Source organism: Humulus lupulus, chromosome 4, assembly GCF_963169125.1.
Source record: "Humulus lupulus chromosome 4, drHumLupu1.1, whole genome shotgun sequence".
In the NCBI taxonomy this organism is placed as follows: domain Eukaryota; kingdom Viridiplantae; phylum Streptophyta; class Magnoliopsida; order Rosales; family Cannabaceae; genus Humulus; species Humulus lupulus.
In genome coordinates, this window is record NC_084796.1 from 62,755,527 (window position 1) to 62,766,396 (window position 10,870).

General features: G+C 32.3%; 1 long non-coding RNA gene across 1 annotated transcript; it reads right to left on the minus strand.

The window, feature by feature from the left end:
* Nucleotides 1–5,191: 5,191 nt before the first annotated feature.
* On the minus strand, nt 5,192–7,626 carry LOC133828995 (uncharacterized). Its single transcript, XR_009891439.1, has 3 exons — nt 7,297–7,626; nt 7,116–7,182; nt 5,192–5,516 (listed from the first exon to the last, which is right to left on the minus strand). It is a non-coding gene; the product is annotated as an uncharacterized LOC133828995 (long non-coding RNA).
* Between the last annotated feature and the right edge of the window lie 3,244 nt (nt 7,627–10,870).

Consider the following 10,870-nt stretch of genomic DNA (forward strand, 5'->3'; position numbering starts at 1 on the left):
CAAAATTTGCTATTTCCTCTTCACAAACTTTTATTTCATTTTCTCTTCTTTTTCAAGCATAAAAAATTGCAAAGTACATCCTACAAAATAAGTAAATAATAAATTAGAATCAAATATTTTCAATTATAAAATAACTCATATTAAGTCCATGAAAATACTAATTGAAATTTAATTTACTTTGGGAATTAAGTTCAATAAAATCACATTTTTTAAACTTATAATCTATCAACACAACTTTCAAATAATTAAACTACAACATATTATAATAAAATATCTATAAAAACATATAAAAATCTAGAAAACTACAATAAGACTAATAAATTAAAAATTACATAAAAACTTAATAAATTAATTAAAAGCTCAAGAACTAAGCAATAATTAGCATATAAAAGTGGTAAAATAACTCTATTTTGTAGAGTTATCAATGCAGATACTTTCTCATGTCCTTTTCCTCCTGAGGTGTCTTTGGACATTGCTCTTTGGAAAGAGTAATTCCATGTCTGGTCGGTAACTGACCTTTCTTGGAATTCTCCATAAAGAACCTTTCAAGCACCTTATCTATATAATTAGCTTGAGAAAGTGTCAAGAGCTTGTTCTTCCTATCCCTTAGGATTTGGATTCCCATAACATAGCTTGCCTCGCCCAAATCTTTCATTGGGAACTTTTCGGCTAAACACTTCTTTATGTTTGACAGTGTCTCTACATCGTTGCCATTGAGTAAAATATCATCCACATAAAGAACTAAGAAAACCACCAATTTTCCTTTGATATATTTATATACACATGCTTCGTCAACATTTTTTTCAAAGCCATATGTTTTTATTATTTCATCAAAGGTGATATTCCAAGATCTAGATGGTTGCTTTAATCCATAAATGGATTTTAGCAACTTACACACCTTTTGATCTTCCCCATTCTTGATGAACCCTTCTGGTTTTACCATATAGATACTTTCATCAAGATAGTCATTAAGGAAGGTTGTCTTGACGTCCATCTACCATATCTCATAATCATACGTGCCAACTATGGATAAGAGAATACGAATGGATTTCAGCATAGCCACAGGAGAAAATGTTTCTTCATAATCAACACCTTCTCTCTCAGTGTAACCTTTGGCTACTAGTTTTGCTTTGAAAGTCTCCACTTTCCCATCTACATCTCTTTTCCTCTTGTGTATCCATTTGCACCCAATGGGCCTGACATCTTCAGGTGGGACTACAAGTTTCCAGACATAATTGGAATACATGGATTCCATTTCTTGGTTCATGACTACTTTCCATTTCTCCTTTTTCAGGATTATCCACAACCTCTTTGAAGGTTAATGGACTGCCCTTATCTATATTAGAAACAAGGACATGTGCCTCATGTTTGTAGCAAACAGGTTGTCTCACAATCCTCCCACTATGACGTTGCACTGGGGTTTCCTTTTTCAGGGATAGTGGTTTCCTCAATTTTTCGTTTATCATTTAATCATGATGATGAAGGTGGTCGAATCTTATTAGCTGTGAGTTCCTCCAATACTACTTTGCTTCAAGGTTTATAGTTATTCATATAATCGTGTTCAAGGAAGGTCGCATTTGAAGAAACAAATACCTTATGGTCCTTGGGACTATAGAAATAACTATCTCTTGTTTCTGGAGTGTTGCCCACAAAAATGCATAGTTCAAACCTCGAATCAAGTTTCCTTGATTTAGGTCTAAGAACATGAGCATGACAGCCCTAAATACGAAAATGGTGCAAACAAGGTTTGTTTCCATTCCATAGTTCCAGTGGCGTTTTGCTTATGATCTTAGATGAGACCACATTCAAAATGTAAGTCGTCGTTTTAAGTGAAAATCCTCAGAATGAGAGAGAGAGTGAAGAGTAGCTTAACATAGACTTGACCATTTCCAACAAGGTTCAGTTTCTCCTTTCTAAAACACCATTTGGCTGTGGTGTTCCCGGTGTTGTGAGTTGGGATAGAATACCATGCTCCAGCATGAAATCTTTGAATTCAAAATCCAAATAATCACCACTTCGATCTGATCGAAGTGTTGTAAGAGTCTTACCTAATTTCTTCTCAACCTCAGCTTTGAATTCTTGAAACTTACCAAAGGTTTCAAATTTCCTAAGCATTATATAATTATGACCATATCTTGAGTAATCGTTAATAAAAGTGACAAATTACTTGTTGGGTTTTATGCCCTTATAAAACCATGTCGGACATGTAACACGATTTCATATTGTCAATAAAAGTAATAGAAATCATTTATTTTGACAATCGTGTTGCTTGCTTGTTTTATGACAAGATTATTGAAATAATACAAACATTTATAAAATCCCGAACATATGGATGGTTACAGTTATAGTGACTAGGTCATAGTGGATTTTAATTGTAATTATATGTTCTAAAGAACAAGTCTTAAGATTAGATCAGTGCATTGGATTTTTACTAATTAGGAAATCTACGATATGATCTACCTACACATATAGGGTGTGATGTCTTGTCCAAGGCATTAACCAAGTAGATAAGATCACATGTATTTGGTTACATCGGACTAGGACCGATATGGATTATTGATTGATAAATAAGTATCGTTCTTATCAAATCTAATCAATGTCACAACGCTGACCATGGGTTAAGTCAATCTTAATTCTGAGTGATAAAATTATGCAAATTATATTATTTAAATCTTTTGACTTGTTCGTTACCAACTTACCCTACGGTCTAGCTTACCCTACGGTCTAGCCCATACTTACATCTTTGAGATTTAGTAGTGTAATTGAGTGGGAATATTATTCATAGATATGAAATCTATAACTTTTGTATGAGAAGTGAAAATATGATTTCCTTAATTGCTTTGTTCAAAAGGTTAAATGATTGAGATCTCATTTCTGTGATTAAGTTCACAGAAATATCATTTATAAGGAACTTAGTGGGAGTTAAGGATAAAATACTGATGAGGGGTAAAACGGTAATTTTCACCCAGCTCGTTGGTAAGTCATCGATAAATGATTGATTTACTATAATAGTTATAACAATTGATAACATATTTTTGGTTTGGAAAATACGTTCTAGGAATTCAAGAGTTCAATTATGAGTTTATAGTGGAGTTACGAGGAATTAATAAGGTAGTAAAATTATTCGTAAATAAATTCACGGTAACTTATTGAAGCTTGATTTCATGGATCCATGGTCTCCGCATCACCTTTGGGTAATTCATCTAGAATGTCTAAATTAATTGATTTAATTATCAATTAGGATTTTTAAAGTTGACTAGGTCAATTTTGGAAAATATACAGAGATATGAGATTTAGAGAATAAAAGAGAATCTTTGGGTAAATTTATTATTATTATTATTGATAAATTGGTATCAATATAAATAAATAATATTAAATCAAGTTTCAAATTATAATTAGTTAATTTGAATAAGGATTTAATTAATTAATTAAAAAATAAATAAAAGGTTTTGAATTTAAGCCCAATTGGGATTTAAATTCAAAACAAAGAGATTGGGCCCAAGTCCATCTATGGCAGCCCAATGCTTTTATTTTTGTTTATTATTTTTAATTAATTTAAATTTAAATTTAAATAAAGCTCATTATGTTGCATATATAAGGAATATGATATCTAGGGTTTTCATAAGGAAGTCAGTCTCAATTGATTCATTGGGTAAGTGAAAACCTAGACAGTCTAACATTCCTTAGCCACTCTCTCTTCTAGATTTCTATCTCACGTGTTCAGAACCAGCCCACCCTAGTTCTAGGTTGATCAAAGGCTTGGTGAGGAAGACTGTGTTGCTAATCTAGCTCAATCTCTTGATAAAGGGTTAGAGAGATTGAAGGAAGGATTTGTTCCAGTTCCGCTGCGTAATGTAATTTTTTTTTACTTTACTCTGTATTTGTATAAATTTCATAGGAGCATGTTTTAGGAATTTACATGTTTGTTTTATAATATGTAAATTACATGAAAATAAATAAAGATCCTGCAATAAGAATTTTCTACAGTACTCATACCCATCTCTTGCTTGTACATTGATTGGATCACAGACATCGCTGTGTACAACCTCCAAAGGTTCCTTAGCTCAATTGCCTTTCACTGAGAAAGGACGTTTGTGTTGGAAAAACAATCAGAGTGCACAGCGAATTGGCATGGTGGGCCCAGTTTGTAAACAATAAAAAAAAATTCATATCTCATATAAACAGTTTATATGTTCAAGAAAACATCCAGACTGGAACCATTAATATGCAATATCATTAATCATGCAACATATGTATAATTATACACATACTTATATATATATATCATATGCACATGTATACAAATATTCAAGAACATAAATATTTACCTCTTTAAGCCTATCAAGTGTCCTTGAGTCTTTTCGTACATATAACGATCTTCTTGTCCAACGCTTTGAGTACTCAGACCACGATCTTTCAGAGTGTTCTCTACACCTCAAGATGTGTGTAAGTACATAAAGAACAAGGGTTTGTAATTTATAAATCACAAGTTAATCTCAACACATGAGAACTTGGATTATGGCTTGAGAAATGTTAGAATAAAAGAAGAAGATGACAATTTCTGAAACATTTTCTAAATTTCCACTCTCTTATTTCTTATTATCACATAATATATATAGATTATATATTACATTATTATTAATAATAATAGTAGTAATATAATAATACAATCATAATGATGATAGGAATTGATTTAGGTTGTTGACGTGGTTTTTCGCCAACAGTGAATTAAGAAAATAACAAGGTTGAATTAGTGCTTGATGGTAAACCGAAGTAAGAAGATAACTCTCAAGAACACTAATTTTTTTACGTGGTTTATTGGTTAAAATCCACCTAGTCCATAAGTCTATATTATTACTGATTTTCTCTCTCTATTTTGACAGAGTTTCGGTATTACAGAATAATCCTCCCTTTTCCTGTCCAATATTCTCAGTATTTATAGAGAAATTCCTTGGATAGGTTTGGGTAACCCCATGAGTCAATCACGGATTTGCGTATTCATTACATTTATTATATAATATTCCCATTTATACTAGGATATGATCTGATCATGAAATAAATAGACTCCTAATATCTTGAGCATTAACTATCATAAGCTGGCCATAAACGATCGTATAAAGTATCCGAGTGTTCGGGGATCCGCAGACATGCCATATATTCAATTCACCTTTAAAATTCCCTAGACTAGTACTTAATAAAACATTCACATTTTCATTGGTCTATAAAAGAAATCCACTTATTATAAAGGTTTCAGTGGGGTCTTGCTTAAAAACATGCAAGTTGAGCCCAATAGTTTTAAAAGAAAATATCAGTTTTTATGCAAATTTCTAAACACAACCAATAATTCAAGTCCCACTGATAAGTTTTAAAAAAAAGTCTAATAAAACATAACATTATTAAAAATGGCGTTTTTAATTGATCGTTTTTCGCCCATAGGATGCCCCAACGCCATACACACCAGGACGATAGAACTCCCCACATCACCACGCGTGCCACAGAGAAAACCTATTTGCTACCTGGAAGGGAAAGTAAGGGGGTGAGCTAAAAGCCCAGTAAGGAAGAACAAACAACAAGCAAGTAAGATACAACAATTTACAAACACTATCATTCATCTTTATACATCATAGCATCATCATAAAATTGGCATCAATATCATAAACATAAACATAAACATAATGCCACCGTCATATCATAAACATCATAACAAAATCATAAACATCACCAAACATCATAACATAATCATAAACATCACCAGACATCATAACACATTCATAAACAATTCCTTGTGAACATGGCCCGCTAACTTGTCCATGCCACCCTTTGAGGTAAACAAGAGTCTCTGGTCCTTGAATAACCTCGGCGCGTCCGCCCATGGAGTTACGTCTTCATATCCTTAGTAACTTGGGTTACGTCTTCTTTATCCTTAGCAACCCATTTTGATGTGTCGCGTTCATCACGCTAACATCCATTCATATCATACAATATTCATACAAGCCAACATATCATCACATTATGGCATTCAAAATTCATAACATTTCATTCACACAAAAGTCTTACCATGCATAATATAACATTCATAAATTCTATCTAACTTCCTTACCTCAGGTCAAAGCTAAGTAAAACCACAACTTCTCAACGAGCCTATACCATAATCAAAACGACATTTCTTAGCTTCATATAATTACTATTTTTACCTCTCATATAACTCATGTGTGCATGGGCCATGCACACATGGTAGGAGTTACACACAACATACACTTATGCTTAATTACACATAAGGTCATAAAAAGAATAATACTCAAAACATTATTCTCATCATAAACAACATTATTTTTGCACAAAAATCAGCAAGCACATTAAATCATAAAATTCATTATTTTCATTATATTCACAAAATTCATGCTTATTTATGTACAATATTCCAACGCAAACCCTAACATGCTTCTAACCTCTTTAACCATTTTAATCACATCATGAGCATACAGCAATTCATCAATCACCTTGAAACTTATTCACAAGTCGTGAACAAATAACCACCCTTGATCTCGTGTTAAATATACTCTCAATATATTATTACCATGCAATTATTCCAAAGAACAAAACCATCATATCTTCATACAAGATCACAACCTATCATGATTTCTAAGATTAAATTGACATTAAAAAAATAACCATCATACATGTGCATTATCCTAGGCCGAAACACATTTAATAAAAAATTAACCCATTCTTTTCATGTATTTTAAATATTCATCATCACTTTTCATAGATCACAAAATTAAACCCTTGTACAATTTCACATAAATTCCTTAAGCCAAAACATACCTATCATTTAACCATAGAAAAGCTTTGAACAACATATCATAATCACCATATTTCAATAATTATCACACTACACATATTCTTAATACACAACCATAAAAATCAAACCCAAACAACATAAACCCATGCCCATGCCTAGGTCTATTTTCCCATGCATCAAAATATAAGAAAAACACTCCATCAACACAACATATTATCCTATTACAAACAAACCCATTTTCAGCCATAGTCTCTCCAAAACATCAATCATCAAATACCAATAACGAAAAGATTGAGGGGGAAAGATTCAATACCTCTCTTGATTGTAAAATCAAGAACACAACTTGATCAACACCCAAGTGATAATCACCTTTGAATACCCTAGGGTTTTTGAAACCCATGAAGAAGAAGAACATAGAAGAAAATTCTTAAGATGATGGGGAAGATAAACCTTAATCTAAAAAAAAATAACAAGGAACTATAAGAAAACCATACCTAGGACCTCCTTCTTCTTCTTCCTTTCTCCTCCACCTTCTCTCTAGAAAAATGGCAGCCCCTTCCCCTTTCTCTCTCTAGCTCGCCACCCTCTCTCTCTCTTCCTCTCTTCAACACACAGCCAAGAGCAAGAATGACCCTTCCCAAATTTTCCTTCCCCCTTTATCTTAATTCTCTCAATAAAGCCTAATCAAATAAAATGGTAAGTTTCCTTTCTCTTTTTATTTTCTTTTAATTTCTTATTATTTTCCTTTATCACAATTGATTGGAGATAAAAGGGTGATCATACTCCTTTCCCAAAATGGTTATCTTCTTCAAATTTTGACTTTATTTGCCTTAGAAAATAAATGAAAAATTTGACTTCCTTTCCCACTACACCCACACATCCAACATATGGTTTCCCATTCCCTTTCATTTATATATATTTTTGTAAATAAATCAATTAAATCTAATATATGGAAACTATATAATGTGTAGGAAATTCTACCCATGTGCATCATGCTACCATGCACTAGCACACACTAAATTACTAGGGTACATCACTATCTACCACGCACCTTAGTGCATTCAACCAAAACTCACATAATCACATTTTTAAAAATAAAAAAAGAAATAAATATAATTTAACAAATATTTTCACAAAAAATATTCTACAAACAATTCTAGCAATTAAATAAAATAACCAACAATTAAATAAAACAAACAACAACTAAATAAAATAAACAATATTTAAATAAAACAATTCACCACACTTAACACTTAAATAAAGTAAAACACCAAAAATTTTAATAACAAAATTTGTTTTTGGTGCACTACATCACCACGAGCTGAACACACCGCCGAGCTCATATCATGGAGGCCATACCTTATAAATACTGTAAGCTCACGCTTATCAATTTATGCATCCCTAGCTCGTACAACCATCATGAAAATATTGTTGTCTATATGGAAAGTACATGGACTCCTTGGCTATTTCTTTCATGCATTTATTTGCCAGCTGCACACGATCTGAGTGAAAGACCCGTGCTGAAATTGGGATGCCCATAGGTAATATCTAACTTGCAAAATTTGAAAAAATCTATTTTCAAATTAATAATTAATTAAATAAATAAAATAAAAACAATAATGATACTTTTTCTATAGCGCACCAAAAAAAAAATTTGTTTAATTAATTTTGTGCTTTAATGATTTTTTTTATTAATTATTAATTGTTAGGAAATTATTTTTAATTGTTTGAATTGTTTGGTAGAAATTATGTGAATTTATTTTTGTTAATAGTTTATTTAATTTTTTTAATTTGTATGTGAATGAGTTTTCGTTGTATGCACCAAGGTGCATGGTTAGTAGAAATGCACTATAGCACTTGTGTGTATGCATGTGCATGATTGCATGGTGAACATGCAATAATTTTCCCATGAATTATTTTAGATTTTTTCCTTTTATTTGTTATTTAGTTTTTATTTAACTAAAAGGAAAATAATGGGAGAAATAAATAGAGAATATTCTAGAAGGCTTGTGTTCACACAAAAAAGAAGTGGGAAACAAATGGTAAAAAGGGATAGAGTTGTCATTTTTGAATTCCCGTAACTCTGGGCCCAGCCTTAATAAAACATGCATAACTTGGGCTGTGAAGATTCGATTTAGACACAATTTATACCGTTAGAAAGCTAATTAAATTATCTACAATTTCTATGAAATCGAATTTTTCCTAAAACTCAACCAATAAGGGTCAAATTCAAGTCCCAAGTTGAAGGACCCTAGAACTACGAAAATTAAACTTTTTCTTATTAGTGTGGTGTGCCAATGAAGGAACGAGAGAAGTTAGTGGGCTGTCAATTGTCAAAGGGACTTGATTGACTGAGTATAATTATTAATTTATTTTATTTTTTATTTAGGTAAAATAAAGAAAAATGATAATTACCTTTTCCTTAGCTAAGTTTTGGTGATTGGGGCATTTAAATAGAAAATAAAAAAGAGTTTGAAGGCTCATTTGGGTATTGGCTGCCGACTATAGAGAGAGAAAGGGCATGAGCTTGTGGGAGAGGAGAGAAAGAAGAAGAGAAGGAGAAGAGAAAGAAGAGGCCAAGGCTAGGGATCCTAAGGTATGGGTTAAGGTTCATAGCATTACATTTTGTTTCCTCTACACCTTGATTCTAAGCAAGGAAAAATGATGGTGATGATAGCTTTGGATTTTGTTGCAAGAGGATTGGAGGCTAGGATTTGAAATCCCTAGGGTAAGTATTTGGGTTCATAGTGATGTTGTTAGTTTCTACCTCTTCTTGAATCTAAGATCATTTTTTTTCTTTTCTTTTGTGTGGTGTATTTGAAATCCTTAGGGGGATTTGAACATGGTGGTGGCCATTGTTTGGGTCCTTGAGTGCTAGCAAAAGAGGTAATGGAAACCTTGCCTTATGGTGGTTGTATAACAAATTTTGGGATTTTACGAAAACCATTAATGGTCAATAAATAATGTTGCTGAATTTTGTTTGAAGAGGAAAGAAATAGGCATGTAGGAATTATCATTTTAAAACGTTAAATTTTAAGAACGCTCTCACGTATGCATATTGCATGCAAATGCTTTTTTTATGTTCAAATATATGCCTATTGTTCAAATATATGATTTTAACTTTGTAACCATGAAGGGTTAATAGGTAGAATTAGCATTATTCTTATATGATTTTATGTAGAAATGTTGTATGTTTGCAATTGTTGAGCAACTTGTGCCACGTGTGCATGACCCATGCATATGTGAGGTATATGTGTTGGGCATGAGTATTTCTGCGTGATTATAAGAGATGACGTTTGGTTATGATTATAGGCTCGTTGTGAAGTTTTTCTCAATTTTTGCTTTTCTCAGACCTGAGGTAAGGAAGTTAGATAGAATTTCTATGTTTATGCTATGAAATGGTAAGACTTGTATGTTAAAAGGAATAATGTGCCATGTTTTGATGATAAACCATGTAATATGGAAAATGGAATTCTATCTTCAAATGTTATGACAAGTATGATGCAACATGTATTTCCTTTGTTTTGATGTGAAATGGATTACATGTGTTTGTATGATGATTGAAAAGAGCTGGTTGCTAGCGTGCTTAATGCAAAGCAACAAAGGAGTTATTAAGGATATGACGTAACTCAGAGGGCGGACACGTCGAGGTTATTCAAGAACCAAGATCCTGTTTACCTCATAGAGGAGGTTTTACCAGCCCAGTTATGCTAGTTACCTCAAAGATGTGACATGGATAACAGTGCAGTGATCACAAAGAGTTTACTTATGTTGTATGAATGTGATGTATGACTATGTTTTTCATTTATGATTACGAAATATGAGTATGATGATGTTATGAATTGTCTTGTTATATTATACATGTCTTTATTGTCTTTTCTTTGATTTTGTTGTACTTCCTTACTGGACTTTTAGCTCACCCCCTTACTAGGGTTCTCTCTGGCACACACTGTGATATGAGGTGTTGCGACATCTGAATGTGTATGGCATGGGGGGTTTCCTATGAACGAATAAAATATCAATATAAGCGACGAGATTTAAAGAAACTATGTTATGGATTTATTTTTG